At 39.2% G+C, this 19,190-nt stretch overlaps 2 non-coding genes across 2 annotated transcripts; one reads left to right on the top strand and one right to left on the bottom strand.

The window, feature by feature from the left end:
• Positions 1 to 8,412: 8,412 nt before the first annotated feature.
• Positions 8,413 to 8,520, bottom strand: LOC112739222 (small nucleolar RNA R71). The gene has a single exon (XR_003170159.1). It is a non-coding gene; the product is annotated as a small nucleolar RNA R71 (small nucleolar RNA).
• Positions 8,521 to 15,570: 7,050 nt separating this feature from the next.
• LOC112738893 (small nucleolar RNA R71) lies at positions 15,571 to 15,678 on the top strand. Its single transcript, XR_003169844.1, has one exon. It is a non-coding gene; the product is annotated as a small nucleolar RNA R71 (small nucleolar RNA).
• The last annotated feature ends 3,512 nt before the right edge of the window (positions 15,679 to 19,190 follow it).

Here is a 19,190-nt window from a genome sequence, read left to right on the forward strand (position 1 = left end):
TGAATGCCTGAACAGTGCATATGTCTTTTGAATTTGTTGTTTATGAATGTTAAATATGTTGGCTCTTGAAAGAATGATGAAAAAGGAGAAATGTTATTTGATAATGTGAAAAATCATAAAATTGATTCTTGAAGTAAGAAAAAGCAGTGAAGAACAAAGCTTGCAAGAAAAGAAAAATGGCAAAAAAAAGAAAAAAAAAAGAAAAAGCAAGCAGAAAAAGCCAAAAGCTCTTTAAACCAAAAGGCAAGAGCAAAAAGCCAATAGCCCTTAAAACCAAAAGGAAAGGGTAATAAAAAGGATCCAAGGCTTTGAGCATCAGTGGATAGAAGGGCCTAAAGGAATAAAATCCTGGCCTAAGCGGCTAAACCAAGTTGTCCCTAACCATGTGCTTGTGGCGTGAAGGTGTCAAGTGAAAACTTGAGACTGAGCGGTTAAATTCAAGGCCCAAAGCAAACACAGAGTGTGCTTAAGAACCCTGGACACCTCTAATTGGGGACTTTAGCAAAGCTAAGTCATAATCTGAAAAGGTTCACCCAGTTATGTGTCTGTGGCATTTATGTATCTGGTGGTAATACTGGAAAACAAAGTGCTTAGGGCCATGGCCAAGACTCATTAAGTAACTGTGTTCAAGAATCAACATACTGAACTAGGAGAATCAATAACACTATCTAAATTCTAAGTTCCTATAGATGCCAATCATTCTGAACTTCAATGGATAAAGTGAGATGCGAAAACTATTCAAGAGGCAAACTAGTCCCGCTCATCTGATTGGAGCTAAATTTCATTGATATTTTGGAATTTATAGTATATTCTCTTCTTTTTATCCTATTTGATTTTTAGTTGCTTGGGGACAAGCAACAATTTAAGTTTGGTGTTGTAATGAGCGGATAATTTATACGCTTTTTGGCATTCTTTTTACATAGTTTTTAGTATAATTTAGTTAGTTTTTAGTATATTTTTATTAGTTTTTAAATAAAAATCACATTTCTAGACTTTACTATGAGTTTGTGTGTTTTTCTGTGATTTCAGATATTTTCTGGCTGAAATTGAGGGACTTGAGCAAAAATCAGATTCAGAGGTTGAGAAAGGACTGCAGATGCTGTTGGATTCTGACCTCCCTGCACTCAAAGTCGATTTTCTGGAGCTACACAACTCCAAATGGCGTACTCTCAATTGCGTTGGAACGTAGACATCCAGGGCTTTCCAGAAATACATAATAGTTCATACGTTTCCCGAGTTTAGATGATGCAAACTGGCGTTCAACGCTAGTTCCATGTTGCATTCTGGAGTTAAACGCCAGAAACAGGTTGCAAAGTGGAGTTAAACGCCAGAAATAGGTTACAAACTGGCGTTCAACTCCAAGAGAAGCCTCTACACGTGTAAAGCTCAATGCTCAGCCCAAGCACACACCAAGTGGGTCCCAGAAGTGGATTTCTGCATCATTTACTCATTTCTGTAAACCCTATTAACTAGTTTAGTATAAATAGGACTTTTTACTATTGTATCTTGGAATATTTGGATTATCTTTTGATCCTTCGATCACATTTTGGGGGCTGGCCATTCGGCCATGCCTAGACCTTGTTCTTATGTATTTTCAACGGTAGAGTTTCTACACACCATAGATTAAGGTGTGGAGCTCTGCTGTTCCTTGAGTATTAATGCAAAGTACTATTATTTTTCTATTCAATTCAAGCTTATTCCTATTCTAAGATATTCATTCGCACCCAAGAACATGATGAATGTGATGAATATGTGACGCTCATCACCATTCTCACCTATGAACGCGTGCCTGACAACCACTTCCATTCTACATGAAGACGAGACAGAATGAGTTTCTCTTAGATATCTAATACAGGGGACCGAGTCCGAGATATTAGAGTCTTCGTGGTATAAGTTAGAACCCATGGATGGCCATTCCTGAGATCCAAAAAGTCTAAATCTTGTCTGTGATATTCTGAGTAGGATCTGGGAAGGGATGGCTATGACGAGCTTCAAACTCGCGAGTGTTGGGCGTAGTGACAGACGCAAAAGGATAGTAAATCCTATTCCAGTATGATCGAGAACCGACAGATGATTAGCCATGCAGTGACAGCGCATTGGACCATTTTCACAGAGAGGACGGGATGTAGCCATTGACAACGGTGATGCCCAACATACAGCTTGCCATGGAAAGGAGTATGAAGGATTGGAGGAAGACAGCAGGAAAGCAGAGGTTCAGGAGGAACAAAAGCATCTCTATACGCTTATCTGAAATTCTCACCAATGAATTACATAAGTATCTCTATCTTTATTTTACGTTTTATTTATCTTTTAATTATTAAATCTCTAAAACCATTTGAATCTGCCTGAATGAGATTTACAAGGTGACCATAGCTTGCTTCAGGCCGACAATCTCCGTGGGATCGACCCTTACTCACGTAAGGTTTATTACTTGGACGACCCAGTGCACTTGCTGGTTAGTTGTGCGATGTTGTGACAAAGTGTGATTCACGTTTGAGAGCACCACGTCTTTGGTGCCATTGTTAATGATCACAATTTTGTGTACCAGTCCCATAAAGTCAAAGCCCCATACATCAAATATCTCACAGAACAACATAGGTTGCTAAGGCATCTCATCCCTTTGGGATGTGTTTCCCGACTTCTGACACTGATGGCAAGATACAAAGAACCGGTTAGCATCCTTGAATAAGGTTGGCCACCAGAATCCACAATCCAACACCTTTTTAGCTGTCCTTTGTGGTTTAAAGTGGCCACCACATTCGGACGAATGGCAAGCTTCAAGAATGGGTTAAATTTCAGATTCTGGCACACATCTTCGAATTACTTGGTCCACGCCCCTCTTTCACAAGTGAGGGTCATCCCAAATGTAGTATTTGGAATCACTCCTCAACTTGTCCCTTTGAGTTTTAGAAAAGTTGGGAGGGAAGATTTTTGCAACCAAGTAGTTCGCCATTGGGGCAAACCAAGGAAAGCTATCCGACACAGCATGCAAACTATCCAATGGGAATGAGTCATTGATTGGAAATGGGTCAAATTTTAAATTCTCAAGGCGGCTTAAATGATCCACAACCAAGTTTTGAGAGCTACTCTGGTCCCTAATCTCAATGTCAAATTCTTGCAAAAGCAAGATCCAACGTATGAATCTAGGCTTTGACTCATTCTTTGTCAATAAGTACTTTAAAGCTGCATGATCCGTGTATACCACTATCTTGGACCCTGGCAAATAAGATCTGAATTTATCTAAAGCATGAACAATAGCTAGGAGTTCCTTTTCTGTAGTGGTATAGTTGGATTGTGCTGCATCCAGTGTTTTAGAAGAGTAAGAAATGACATAAGGGAGTTTACCATCGCGTTGTGCAAGCGCGGCACCTACAGCATGATTTGATGCATCGCACATTATCTCGAATGGCAACGTCCAGTTGGGGCCTCGCACAATCGGTGCCATGGTAAGAACTCTCCTTTGCTCTTCAAATGCTTTCACACATGCGCTGTCAAACTCAAAATCCACATCTTTTTGGAGTGGGCGCGACAATGGCAAAGCAATTTTTCTGAAATCCTTGATAAAGCGCCTGTAAAATCCTGCATGTCCCAAAAACGAGCGGACCTCCCTCACAGATGAGGGGTGAGGTAAAGGGTAGTGGTCCTTCCCTGTAGCGGCGTTCAATTTTCTATAGTCGATTCACACTCGCCACGCATTTTGTACTCTCTTGGTGACCAATCCACCATCATCCTTCTTGACCGCAGTAATGCCCGATTTCTTAGGAACAACCTGGACCTGGCTTACCCATTCACTGTCAGAAATTGGGTATATGATACCCGCATCAAGTAGCCTAGTGACCTCCTTCTTTACCACATCAAGGATGGTCGGGTTGAGCCTCCTTTGTGGTTGCCTAACCGGCCTAGCTCCGTCTTGGAGAAATATACGATGCATGCATTTGCGAGGGTCAATCCCCATAATATCAGCTAGGCTCCAACCAATTGCCTTCTTGTACCTTCTTAGGACATCTAGGAGCTTTTCCTCTTCTTCACTAGAAAGCTCACTAGCAATAATGACCGAAAACTTTTGGATGTCCTTTAAGAAAGCATACTTCAAATGAGATGGAAGAGGCTTCAGTTCACTTTTTGCCTCAAGCTGAGGTTCCTTTTCATCAAGCTCACGGAGTTCATTCTCAACAACTTTCTCATGTTCATCCTCTTGGTCATCCGTCTCTTCAACAACATGGTAGCACAACTTGTTGTGGTCTTCTTCTTGCACTTTCACTACCACTTCATCAATTACATCACATCGGAGAATGGAATGCTCTTTGGGAGGATGCTTCATGGCTTCTTCCAAATTGAACTTGATAGTCTTGTCTCCAACCTCAAAGGAATATGTACCGGTGAAGGCATCTAACTTGAATTTATAGGTCTTGAGAAAGGGTCTACCAAGTAGAACGGAGGATGAGCTTCTATTTTCTATTGAAGGCATTTCAAGGATGTAAAAGTCAACCGGAAAGACCAAGTCCTTGATTGCCACAACTACATCTTCTGCTATTTCCATCACCGTGATCACACTTTTATCAGCTAAGGCAAACTTTGCCGCCGACTTCTTTAATGGAGCTAAATTCAACCACACAAAAATGGACAATGGCATGATGCTTACGCAAGCTCCTATATCACACATACAGTTGATGAGCGGATAATTTATACACTTTTTGGCATTATTTTTAGTATGTTTTTAATATATTTTAGTTAATTTTTATTATATTTTTACTAGTTTTTAAATAAAAATCACATTTCTGGACTTTACTATGAGTTTGTGTATTTTTCTGTGATTTCAGGTATTTTCTGGCTGAAATTGAGGGACCTGAGCAAAAATCTGATTCAGAGACTGAAAAAGGACTGCAGATGCTGTTGGATTCTGACCTCCCTGCACTCAGAGTGGATTTTCTGGAGCTACAGAAGCTCAATTGGCGCACTCTTAATTGAGTTGGAAAGTAGACATCCTGGGCTTTCCAGCAATATATAATAGTCTATACTTTATCTGAGATTTAATGGCCCAAACCGGCGTTCCAAGTCAGCATAGAAATTCTAGCGTCAAAACGCCAGAACTGGCATAAAAGCTGGAGTTAAACGCCCAAACTGGCACAAAAGCTGGCGTTTAACTCCAAGAAAAGTCTCTACATATGAAAGCTTCAATGCTCAGCCCAAGCACACAACAAATGGGCCCGGAAGTAGATTCTGCATCATTTACTCCTTTCTGTAAACCCTAGGTTACTAGTTTACTACAAATAGGACCTTTTACTATTGTATTTTCATACTTTTCATCTTTGATTAGTCTTATGCTATCTTAGAACTTTATGGGGGCTGGCCATTCAGCTATGCCTGGACCTTTATTACTTTTGTATTTTCAACGGTGGAGTTTCTACACACCATAGATTAAGGTGTGGAGCTCTGCTATTCCTCATAAATTAATGCAAAGTACTATTGTTTTTCTATTCAATTCACGCCTACTTCTTCTCTAAGATATACACTCGTTCTTCAACTTGATGAATGTGATGATCCATGACACTCATCATCATTCTCACCTATGAACGCGTGCCTGACAACCACTTCCGTTCTACATGCAAACAAGCTTGAATATGTATCTCTTGGGTTTCTAATCTAAGATTAGAACCTTCGTGGTATAGGCTAGAATCATTGGCAGTCATTCTTGAGATCTGGAAATTCTAAACCTTGTCTGTGGTATTCCGAGTAGGATATAGGAAGGGATGACTGTGACGAGCTTCAAACTCGCGAATGTTGGGCGTAGTGACAGACGCAAAAGGATCAATGGATCCTATTCCAACATGATCGAGAACCAATAGCTGATTAGCCTTGCGGTGACAGCGCATTTGGACTATTTTCACTGAGAGGAAGGGAAGTAGCCATTGACGACGGTGATGCCCAACATAAAGCTTGCCATGGAAAGGAGTATGAATGATTGCAATTGTGCGTACCAAGTTTTTGGCGCCATTGATGATCACAATTGCGTGCACCAAGTTTTTGGCGCCGTTGCCGGGGATTGTTCTAGTTTGGACAACTGATGGTTCATCTTGTTGCTTAGATTAGGTAATTTTATTTTATGTTTAAGCTTTTTACTTTTTATTTTTGAAAAAAAAAATTTCAAAAATACAAAAAAATTTTCTATTCTGTTCTTCAGAGTTTTTAAGAATGACTTCTAGAGTTTCATGATGATCTGTTGAAGTCTGGCTGGCTGTGAAGCCATGTCTAATCTTTTGGACCGAGGTTTCAACTTATCATCATAAGAGCTTGTTGATTTCTATCAATTTTGCTGTTGAGAGTAATGATCTGCTAAAGCTTGGCTGGCCATTGGCCATATCTAGTGTTTTGGACTGAAGCTTTCATTGAAGGCTTGGCTGGCTAGAAAGCCATGTCTAATTCCTGGACCGGAGTTTTAGACTAACATTGCAATGATTCCTGGAATTCTCATTAAAAATTTTGAATCTCTTTATTTTCTTTTCCATATACTTTTCGAAAAATCACAAAAAAAATTTATAAAATCATAAAAATAAATAATATTTTATGTTTCTTGTTTGAGTCTAGTGTCAATTTTTAAGTTTGGTGTCAATTGCATGTCTTTATTCTTCTTGCATTTTTCGAATAGATGTAATATGTTCTTCATTGATATTCAAGATGTTCTTGATGATTCCATTGCTCTGATCTTTAATTTCTCTTATTTTGTGTCTTTTGTTATTTCTTACATGCATTTTTAAATTGTTATAGTCCTTAGTATACAAACTTCTGAGTTTGGTGTCTTGCATGCCTTGTTTATTTGATCTTAGTTGCATTTTTCGTTGTTTCTCATCATTAAAAATTCAAATTTTTTTTTTAAAAATTGTGTCTTTTCAAGTCAATAACTCAGAGAATTGAAGATTCAGAACATTCAGCAGAGGAATTACACAGAAAAAGCTGGGCGTTCAAAACGCCTAGTGAAGAAGGAAAACTGGCATTTGAACGCCAGCCTGGGTACCTGGCTGGGCGTTAAACGCCCAAAAAGGTAGCATTTTGGGCGTTAAACGCCAGAATGGATGCCATTCTGGGTGTTTAACACCAGGAAGACACTAGAGGGAAGATTTTGTTTTTAATTCAAATCTTTTTCAAATATTCATAATGCCATTCTGGGCGTTTAACGCCAGGAAGACACTAGAGAAAAGATTTTGTTTTTAATTCAAATCTTTTTCAAATATTCATAATTTTTCAAAATCAAATCATTTTCATATCATATCTTTTCAATCACATCCTTTCAAAATCAATTTCTTTCCATTTTTTTTCATTATTTCGAAAATCTTTGCTACAATTAATGATTTAATTCAAAATTTTCAAGTTGTTACTTGCCTATTAAGAAAGGATCAAATTTTAAATTCTAGCATCATATCTTCTAATTTCTTGTTAGTCAAGTAATCAACTTTAATTTTAAAACTTTTCTTTTTTCATTTGATTTTCAATCATATCTTTTCAATCACATCTTTTTCAGGATTTATTTTCAATCATATCTTTTAATTTCGAATTCCAAAATCTTTTTCAAAAATCACTTAATTTCTTTCCCAATCTTAGTTTTCGAAAATCATTTACCAAATTTTCAAAATTTCTTTTAATTATTCCAAAATATTTTCACTTTATTTTTGAAAATTCCTCTCCTCTTCTCACATCTTTCTATTTATGGACTAACACTCCTCCTCAATGTACAATTCAAACTCTATCCATCTTGAGAAGTTCGAATTCTCTCTTCTCTACCTTCTCCTTCTATTCTTCTTTTCCTCTGATATCTCAAGGAATCTCTATACTGTGACATAGAGGATTCCATATTTTCTTCTCCTCTCTTTTTATATGAGCAGGAGCAAGGACAAGGGCATTCTTGTTGAAGCTGATCCTGAACCTGAAAGGACCTTGAAGAGAAAGCTAAAAGAAGCTAAAGTACAACTCTTTATAGAGGACCTAACAGAAACTTTCAAACAAGAAAAAGCCATGGCAGCCGAAAACAACAACATCGCCAACAATGCAAGGAAGGTGCTTGGTGACTTTACTGCACCTACTCCCAACTTCTATTAGAGAAGCATCTCAATCCCTGCCATTGGAGCAAACAACTTTGAGCTTAAGCCTTAATTAGTTTCTCTGATGCAACAGAATTGCAAGTTTCATGGACTTCCATTGGAAGATCCTCATCAGTTCTTAGCTGAATTCTTGCAAATTTGTGACACTGTCAAGACCAATGGGGTTGATCCCGAGGTCTACAAGCTTATGCTCTTTCCCTTTGCTGTAAGAGACAGAGCTAGAACATGGTTAGACTCACAACCTAAAGAAAGCCTGAACTCTGGGGAAAAGCTAGTCAATGCCTTCTTGGCAAAGTTCTTTCCACCTCAAAAATTGAGCAAGCTTAGAGTGGAAGTCCAAACCTTCAGACAGAAGGAAGGTGAATCCCTCTATGAAGCTTGGGAAAGATACAAGCAATTGATCAGAAGGTGTCCTTCTGACATGCTTTCAGAATGGAGCATCATAGGTATCTTCTATGATGGTCTATCTGAACTGTCCAAGATGTCATTGGACAGCTCTGTTGGAGGATCTCTTCATCTGAAGAAGACGCCTGCAAAAGCTCAGAAACTCATTGAAATGGTTGCAAATAACCAATTCATGTACACCTCTGAAAGGAATCCTATGAATAATGGGACAAGTCAGAAGAAAGGAGTTCTTGAGGTTGATACTCTGAATGCTATATTGGCTCAGAACAAAATATTGACTCAGCAAGTCAATATGATTTCTCAGAGTCTGTCTGGAATGCAAGCAGCAACAGTCAGTACCAAAGAAGCTTCATCTGAAGAAGAAGCTTATGATCCTGAGAATCCAGCAATGGAAGAGGTGAATTACATGGGAGAACCTTATGGAAACACCTATAATCCTTCATGGAGAAATCACCCAAATCTCTCATGGAAGGACCAGCAGAGGCCTCAACAAGGCTTCAACAACAGTAATGGTGGAAGAAATAGGTTTAGCAATAGCAAGCCTTTTCCATCATCTTCTCAGCAACAGACAGAGAATTCTAAGCAGAGCCATTCTGACTTAGCAACTGTAGTCTCTGATTTAATTAAAACCACTCAAAGTTTCATGACTGAAACAAGGTCCTCCATTAGAAATTTGGAGGCACAAGTGGGAAAGTGGTGCACGAAATTGTCCTCATCAAAAATGGCGGCAAAGACTTGGAGCTCTCAAACGTGAATCACACTTTGTCACAATTCCGCACAACTAACCAGCAAGTGCACTGGGTCGTCCAAGTAATACCTTACGTGAGTAAGGGTCGATCCCACGGAGATTGTCGGCTTGAAGCAAGCTATGGTCATCTTGTAAATCTCAGTCAAGCGGATTCAAATGGTTATGGAGGATTGATAATTAAAAGATGAATAAAACATAAAATAAAGATAGAGATACTTATGTAATTCATTGGTGAGAATTTCAGATAAGCGTATGAAGATGCTTTGTTCCTCCTGAACCTCTGCTTTCCCATTGCTTTCTTCCAATCATTCATACTCCCTTCCATGGCAAGCTTTATGTTGGGCATCATCGTTGTCAATGGCTACTTCCCGTCCTCTTAGTGAAAATGTTCTACGCACGCTATCACCGCACGGCTAATCATCTGTCGGTTCTCGATCATGTTGGAATAGGATCCATTGATCCTTTTGCGTCTGACACACGCCCAACACTCGTGAGTTTGAAACTCGTCACAGTCATCCCTTCCCAGATCCTACTCAGAATATCACAGACAAGGTTTAGACGTTCCGGATCTCAGGAATGGCCGCCAATAATTCTAGCCTATACCACGAAGGTTCTAATCTTAGATTAGAAACCCAAGAGATACACATTCAAGCTTGTTTGCATGTAGAACGGAAGTGGTTGTCAGGCACATGTTCATAGGTGAGAATGGTGATGAGTGTCACATAATCATCACATTCATAATGTTCTTCAGTGCGAATGAATATCTTAGAGAAGAAGTAGGCGTGGATTGAATAGAAAAATAGTAGTACTTTGCATTAATTCATGAAGAACAGCAGAGCTCCACACCTTAATATATGGTGTGTAGAAACTCCACCGTTGAAAATACAAAAGTGATAATGGTGGTCATTGGCTTCGGCCTCAGAGAGGGAACCCGAAGAACCAAGATGAAAATACAATAGTAAAAGGTCCTATTTATAGAGAACTAGTAGCCTAGGGTTTACAGAAATAAGTAATTAATGCAGAAATCTTCTTTCGAGCCCACTTGGTGTGTGCTTGGGCTGAGCATTGAAGCTTTCACATGTAGAGACTTTTTTTGGAGTTAAACGCCAGCTTTTGTGCCAGTTTGGGTGTTTAACTCCAGCTTTTGTGCTAGTTCTGGCGTTTTGACGCCAGAATTCTTAAGCTGGCTTGGAACGCCGTTTTGGGCCATCAAATCTTAGGCAAAGTATGGACTATTATATATTGCTGGAAAGCCTAGGATGTCTACTTTCCAACGCAATTGAGAGCGCGCCAATGGAGCTTCTGTAGCTCTAGAAAATCCACTTCGAGTGTAGGGAGGTCAAAATCTAACAGCATCTGCAGTCCTTTTTCAGCCTCTAAATCATATTTTTGCTCAGGTCCCTCAATTTCAGCCAGAAAATACCTGAAATCACAGAAAAACACAAAAACTCATAGTAAAGTCCAGAAATGTGATTTTTAAATAAAAACTAATAAAAACATAATAAAAACTAACAAAAACATACTAAAAACATACTAAAAACAATGCCAAAAAGTGTATAAATTATCCGCTCATCACAACACCAAACTTAAATTTTTGCTTGTCCCCAAGCAACTGAAAATCATATAGGATAAAAAGAATAGAATGTACAATGAATTCCAAAAACATCTATGAAGATCAGTATTAATTAGATGAGCGGGGCTTTTAGCTTTTTGCTTCTGAACAGTTTTGGCATCTCACTTTATCCCTTGAAGTTCAGAATGATTGGCATCTATAGGAACTCAGAATCCAGATAGTGTTATTGATTCTCCTAGTTAAGTATGTTGATTCTTGAACACAGCTACTTTATGAGTCTTGGCCGTGACCCTAAGCATTTTGTTTTCCAGTATTACCACCGGATACATAAATGCCACAGACACATGACTGGGTGAACCTTTTCAGATTGTGACTCAGCTTTGCTAAAGTCCCCAGTGAGAGGTGTCCAAGGCTCTTAAGCACACTCTTTTTGCTTTGGACCACGACTTTAACCGCTCAATCTCAAGTTTTCACTTGACACCTTCACGCCACAAGCACATGGTTAGGGACAGCTTGGTTTAGCCGCTTAGGCCAGGATTTTATTCCTGTGGGCCCTACTATCCACTGATGCTCAAAGCCTTGGATCCTTTTTATTTTACCCTTGCCTTTTGGTTTAAAGGGTTATTGACTTTTTCTGCTTGCTTTTTCTTTTTCTCTTCTCTTTTTTTTTTCGCAAATATCTTTTTTTCTACAAGCTTTTCACTGCTTTTTCTTGCTTCAAAAATCAATTTTATGATTTTTCAATAACATTTCTCCTTTTCCATCATTCTTTCAAGAGCCAACAATTTTAACATTCGTGAATCAACAATATAAAAAATATGCACTGTTCAAGCATTCATTCAGAAAGACAAAAGTATTGCCACCACATCAAAATAATTAAACTGTTTTAAAATTCGAAATTCATGCACTTCTTTTTCTTTTTCAATTAAAAACATTTTTCATTTAAGAAAGATGATGGTTTCATTTTCATAGCTTTAAGGCATAGACACTTAGACACTAATGATCATGTAATAAAGACACAAATATAAATAACATAAAGCATAATTTTCGAAAAAAAAAACAGAAAATAAAGAACAAGGAAATTAAAGAATGGGTCCACCTTAGTGATGGCGGCTTGTTCTTCCTCTTGAAGATCTTATGGAGTGCTTGAGCTCCTCAATGTCTCTTCCTTGCCTTTGTTGCTCCTCTCTCATGGTTCTTTGGTCTTCTCTAATTTCATGGAGGAGGATAGAATGCTCTTGGTACTCCACTCTTAGTTGTCCCATGTTGGAACTTAATTCTCCTAGGGAGGTGTTGATTTGCTCCCAATAGTTTTGTAGAGGAAAATGCATCCCTTGAGGCATCTCAGGAATTTCATGATGAGGAATTTCCTCATGCTCATGGTGAAGTTCTCTTATTTGCTCCATCCTTTTCTTAGTGATGGGCTTATCCTCATCAATGAGGATGTCTTCCTCTATGTCAATTCCAGCTGAATTGTAGAGGTGACAAATAAGGAGAGGGAAGGCTAACCTTGCCAAGGTAGAGGGCTTCTCCGCCACCTTGTAGAGTTCTTGGGAGATAACCTCATGAACTTCTACTTCCTCTCTAATCATGATGCTATGAATCATGATGGCTCAGTCTATAGTAACTTTAGACCAGTTGCTAGTGGGAATGATTGAGCGTTGGATAAACTCCAACCATCCCCTAGCCACGGGCTTGAGGTCATGCCTTCTTAGTTGAACCAGCTTCCCTCTTGAATCTCTCTTCCATTGACCGTCCTCTTCACAAATATCTATGAGGACTTGGTCCAACTTTTGATCAAAGTTGACCCTTCTAGTGTAGGGGTGTGCATCTCCTTGCATCATAGGCAAGTTGAATGCCAACCTTACATTCTCCGGACTAAAATCTAAGCATTTCCCTCGAACCATTGTAAGCCAATTCTTTGGGTCCGGGTTCACACTTTGATCATGGTCCTTGGTGATCCATGCATTGGCATAGAACTCTTGAACCATTAAGATTCTGTCTTGTTGAATGGGGTTGGTGAAAACTTCCCAACCTCTTTTTCGAATCTCATGTCGGATCTCCGGATATTCACCCTTTTTGAGTTTGAAAGGGACCTCGGGGATCACCTTCTTCTTGGCCACAACTTCATAGAAGTGGTCTTGGTGCACCCTTGAGATGAATCTCTCCATCTCTCATGACTCGGAGGTGGAAGCTTTTGCCTTCCTTTTCCTCTTTCTAGAGGATTCTCCGGCCTTAGGTGCCATAAATGGTTATGGAAAAACAAAAAGCATCGCTTTTACCACACCAAACTTAGAAGGTTTGCTCGTCCTCGAGCAAAAGAAGAAAGAAGAGAGTAGAAGAAGAAGAAATAGAGGAGAAGGGGGGGCTTAGTGTTTCGGCCAAGGGGGAGAAGTAGTGTGTATGTTGTGTGAAAATGAAGGAGTGAAGATGGGTTTATATAGGAGTGGAGAGGGGGGTATGGTTCGGCCATTATGGGTGGGTTTGGGTGGGAAAGTGGTTTGAATTTGAATGGTGAGGTAGGTGGGATTTTATGAAGGATGGATGTGAGTGGTGAAGAGAATGGTGGGATTTGATAGGTGATTGGTGAATGGGTGAAGAAGAGAGAGAGAGGTGGGGTAGGTGGGGATCCTGTGGGGTCCACAGATCCTGAAGTGTCAAGGATATCTCATCCCTGCACCAAGTGGCGTGCAAAAATGCCCCTTTCTGCCAATCCTGGCGTTAAACGCCAGGCTGCTGCCCATTTCTGGCGTTTAACGCCAGCTTCTTGCCCTTTTCTGGCATTAAACGCCAGTCTGGTGCCCATTTCTGGTGTTAAACGCCCAGAATGGTGCCAGACTGGGCGTTTAACGCCCATTCTGCTACCCTTACTGGCGTTTAAACGCCAGCAAGTTTCTCCTCCAGGGTGTTCTGTTTTTAATACTATTTTTCCTTCTGTTTTTGCTTTTTCAATTGTTTTTTTGACTTCACATGATCATCAACCTACAGAAAACATAAAATAACAATGGAGAATAAATAAAATTGGGTTGCCTCCCAACAAGCGCTTCTTTAATGTCAGTAGCTTGACAGTGGGCTCTCATGGAGCCTCACAGATACTCATAGCATGATGATGGCCTCTCAACACCAAACTTAGAGTTTGGTTGTGGCCTCCCAATACCAAACTTAGAGTTTGAATGTGGGGATTTTGTTTGACTCTGTATTGAGAGAAGCTTTTCGTGCTTCCTCTCCATGGTTACAGAAGGAGATCCTTGAGCCTTAAACACAAGGGAGTCCTCATTCACTTGAAGGACTAATTCTCCTCTGTCTACATCAATCACAGCTTTTGCTGTGGCTAGGAAGGGTCTACCAAGGATGATGGATTCATCTATACACTTCCCAATGTCTAGGATTATGAAATCAGTAGGGATGTAGTGGTCTTCAACCTTTACCAAGACATCTTCTACAAGTCCATAAGCTTGTTTCCTTGAATTGTCTGCCATCTCTAGTGAGATTCTTGCAGTTTGTACCTCAATGATCCCTAGCTTTTCCATTATAGAGAGAGGCATGAGGTTTATACTTGACCCTAGGTCACACAGAGCCTTCTCAAAGGTCATGGTGCCTATGGTACAAGGTATTGAGAACTTCCCAGGATCTTGTCTCTTTTGAGGTAATCTCTGCCTAGTCAAGTCATCCAGTTCTTTGGTGAGCAAGGGGGGTTCATCCTCCCAAGTCTCATTACCAAATAACTTGGCATTTAGTTTCATGATTACCCCAAGGTACTTAGCAACTTGCTCTTCAGTAACATCTTCATCCTCTTCAGAGGAAGAATACTCATCAAAGCTCATGAATGGCAGAAGTAAATTCAATGGAATCTCTATGGTCTCAGTATGAGCCTCAGATTCCCATGGTTCCTCATGAGGGAACTCCTTGGAGGCCAGTGGACGTCAAGTGAGGTCTTCCTCAGTGGAGATCACTGCCTCTTCCTCCTCTCCAAGTTTGGCCGTGTGGGCCATGTTGATGGCCTTGCACTCTCCTTTTGGATTCTCTTCTGTATTGCTTGGAAGAGTACTAGGAGGAAGTTCAGTAACTTTCTTACTCAGCTGACCTACTTGTGCCTCCAAATTTCTAATGGAGGACCTTGTTTCAGTCATGAAACTTTGAGTGGTTTTAATTAGATCAGAGACTACAATTGCTAAGTCAGAGTGGCTCTGCTTAGAATTCTCTGTCTGTTGCTGAGAAGATGATGGAAAAGGCTTGTTATTGCTAAACCTGTTTCTTCCACTATTATTGTTGTTGAAGCCTTGTTGAGGCCTCTGTTGGTCCTTCCATGAGAGATTTGGATGATTTCTCCATGAAGGATTGTAAGTGTTTCCATAGGAATCTCCCATGTAATTCACCTCTTCCATTGCTGGGTTCTCAGGATCATAAGCTTCTTCTTCAAATGAAGCTTCTTTGGTACTGCCTGTTGCTGCTTGCATTCCAGACAAACTCTGAGAAATCATATTGACTTGTTGAGTCAATATTTTGTTCTGAGCCAGTATGGCATTCAGAGTATCAATCTCAAGAACTCCTTTCTTCTGATTTGTCCCATTATTCACAGGATTCATTTCAGAGTTGTACATGAATTGGTTATTTGCAACTATTTCAATGAGTTTTTGAGCTTCTGCAGGCATCTTCTTCAGATGAAGAGATCCTCCAGCAGAGCTGTCCAATGACATTTTGGACAGTTCAGACAGACCATCATAGAAGATACCTATGATGCTCCATTCTGAAAGCATGTCAGAAGGACACCTTCTGATCAATTGCTTGTATCTTTCCCATGCTTCATAGAGGGATTCACCTTCCTTTTGTCTGAAGGTTTGGACTTCCACTCTAAGCTTGCTCAATTTTTGAGGTGGAAAGAACTTTGCCAAGAAGGCATTAACTAACTTTTCCCAAAAGTTCAGGCTTTCTTTAGGTTGTGAATCCAACCATGTTCTAGCTCTGTCTCTTACAGCAAAGGGAAAAAGCATAAGCTTGTAGACCTCGGTATCAACCCCATTAGTCTTGACAATGTCATAGATTTGCAAGAATTCAGCTAAGAACTGATGAGGATCTTCCAATGGAAGTCCATGAAACTTGCAATTCTGTTGCATTAGAGAAACTAATTGAGGCTTAAGCTCAAAATTGTTTGCTCCAATGGCAGGGATAGAGATGCTTCTCTCATAGAAGTCAGGAGTAGGTGCAGTAAAGTTACCAAGCACCTTCCTTGCATTGTTGGTGTTTTTAGCTGCCATGGCTTATTCTTGTTTGAAAAGCTCTGTTAGGTCCTCTACAGAGAGTTGTGCTTTAGCTTCTCTCAGCATTCTCTTCAAGGTCCTTTTAGGTTCAGGATCAGCCTCAACCAGAATGTCTTTGTCCTTACTCCTGCTCATATGAAAGAGAGAAGAAGGTTGTATGGAATCCTCTATGTCACAGTATAGAGATTCCTTGAGGTGTCAGAGGAAAGGAAAAATAAAAGGAGGAGGTAGAAAGAGAAGAATTTGAAACTTATCAAGAGGGATAGAGTTCGAATTTTTGATAGTGGAGGAGTGTTAGTCTTTTAATAGAAGGATGTGAGAAGAGGGGAAGAATTTTTGAAATTAAAGAAAAATATTTTGAAATAATTAAAAGAAATTTTGAAAATTTGGTAAAGGTTTTTCGAAAATTAAGATTGGGAAAGAAATTGCGTGATTTTTGAAAAAGATTTTGAAATTAGAAATAAAAAAGATATGATTGAAACTTAATTTTGAAAAAGATGTGATTGAAAAGATATGATTGAGAAGATATGATTGAAAATCAAATTAAAAAGAGAAAGTTTTAAAATTAAAGTTGATTACTTGACTAACAAGAAATTAGAAGATATGATTCTAGAATTAAAACTTTTGATTCTTTCTTAATAGGCAAGTAACAACTAGAAAATTTTGAATTAAATTATTAATTGTAGCAAGGATTTTTGAAAATAATAATAAATAAAAAAATTGAAAAGAAATTGATTTTGAAAAAGATATGATTGAAAAGATATGATTCGAAAAAGATTTGATTTTGAAGAATTATGAAAACTTGAAAGAGATTTGAATTTAAAACAAAATCTTCCCTCTAGTGTCATCCTGGCGTTAAATGCCCAGAATGGTATCCATTCTGGCGTTTAACGCCCAAAATCCTACCTTTTTGGGCGTTTGATGCCAGGGCATTTCAGCCAGTTTCACTGATCTTTTCTTTACTATTTTAGGGTAGTTTCATGCATTTTCTTAGAAAATAAGCAAGTTTTGGGTAAATAATCACTTACATCTTGATTCAAGCAAACATTGTGAATTTTATATGATTTTATGAGAATTATGCATGAATTGAATGATTAAATGAATGATGCATGATCTCATGGGTTAGAACCTAGCTTTGATGCACTTTATTTGCTTGATTTTAGGACAAAGGAAGCAAGGAATAGCCACATTAGTAGTCACGTTAGTCTAACTAACGTGACCACTAACGTGGAATGGGAGCTAGCTTGCAACGTTAATGAGAAAAGTAATCGCCAATAACGTCTTCAAAGCCATCATAGCCAACGTTAATTACCACGTTAACTACATTAACGTGGTAGTTAACGTAGAGGAAAAGGGAGCTCCAAGCGTTAGTGATAAAAGTGAGTGCCACTAACGCTCCAAAAGGGCAATTGGCCACGTTGAAAGTCACGTTAACTCAGTTAACGTGAAATCTAACATGGAAGAGGAAGATAATGCCAACGTTAGTGACACTCACCTTTGTCACTAACGTTGGACTAAGCCCATATTGGCTACGTTAAGAGCCACGTTAACTTAGTTAATGTGAACTCTAACGTGGAAGGAGCAAGAAATCACCAACGTTAGTGACACTCACCTTTGTCACTAACGTTGGAGATGGCAATCAACACCACGTTAGTGGCCACGTTAATGTAATTAACGTGAGGCACTAATGAGGGAAAGGGGCGTTTTGGAGCGTTAGTGAAAAAGGTAGGTGTCACTAATGCTCTCGAAGATTTGGCAAGCCTACGTTAAAGGTCACGTTAACTATACTAACGTGAACTCTAACGTAGGGAGAAAGGGGTACTCTCAACGTTATTGGGAAAGGTAAACCCCAGTAACGTTTGCGAAGGGCCAATAGGCAACGTTAGTGGTCACGTTAGTGCCACTAACGTTGAAGTTAACGTGGACCATTTTGGGTTAGGAACGTTAGTGAAAAAGGTGATTGTCACTAACGTTCTCGACCCCACATTTTCACTTAACGTTAACACCACTAATGCCCTAAGCTAAAGTCCATGCCTACTGCACACTTTCTCTGCAAGTGAAGCTGAGCCCACTAAAGATGATAACTGCTTCAACTCAAGATCCAAAGTAGAAGATCAGAAGAGTAGTATAAATAGGAGTAGTTTTGAACTAGAGAGAAGCTTTTGGATTGGGAGAACCACTCTTTGTATAATCTTACTTTCTCTGCAACTTCTAGTTTTATTTTCAGAATGCATTCTCCATCTTTGTTTTCCATTCCAGAGCTATGAACAACTAAACCCCTTTCATTGGGTTAGGGAGCTCTGTTGTAATTTGATGGATCAATAATAGTTTTCATTATTCTTCCTCTTTCTTTTCTCTTCATTTTAATAGAAAGCTTTCAATCTTTATTTAATTGGGTAGTTGTCTTGGAAAATAAGCTATTCATACTTGGATCTCTTCAGAACCTTGGAAGAGGAATGAAGAGATCATGCTAGAAATGCTTTCTCATGTTGGACCAAATTGGGGTTTGGATGGATATAGTGACATATAATCTTACCAACACTTTGATTTGGAAATACATGTAGTATAATCAGTGACCATACTTCATCTCTTCTCATGAGAAATTGGACCAAGGAATTGGCTATTGATCAAGATTTGAGAGATTGAATTACCAAGGAATTGGAATTCAATCACTTAAGATTGCCAAGGAGATCAATGAATGCATTGATTGAGGAAGAGATGAAAATGAACTTGATACGGAGAATGCAACATCTCCTAAGCCCAGTGAATCCCCCATTTCTGATCTTACCCATTCTCTTTTAATTTCTGCAATTTACTTTCATGCTAAATTCCCCATTCCCCATCTAAGATTTTGCAATTTACTTTCCGTCATTTATATTCAGCTCTTTATTCCCAGCATTTACATTTTCTACTATTTACGTTTCTGCCATTTAATTTCCTGCAACTCTCACATCAAATTCTGCTTAGCTCAACTAGAACATTCCTCTAATTAAAGTTGATTGACCAATCAATCCCTGTGGGATTCGACCTCACTCTATTGTGAGTTTTTACTTGACGACAATTCGGTATACTTGCCGAAGGGAAATTTGTTGAGAGACAAGTTTTCATGCATC

The sequence above is a fragment of the Arachis hypogaea genome, chromosome 13 (genome assembly GCF_003086295.3).
Source record: "Arachis hypogaea cultivar Tifrunner chromosome 13, arahy.Tifrunner.gnm2.J5K5, whole genome shotgun sequence".
NCBI lineage: Eukaryota > Viridiplantae > Streptophyta > Magnoliopsida > Fabales > Fabaceae > Arachis > Arachis hypogaea.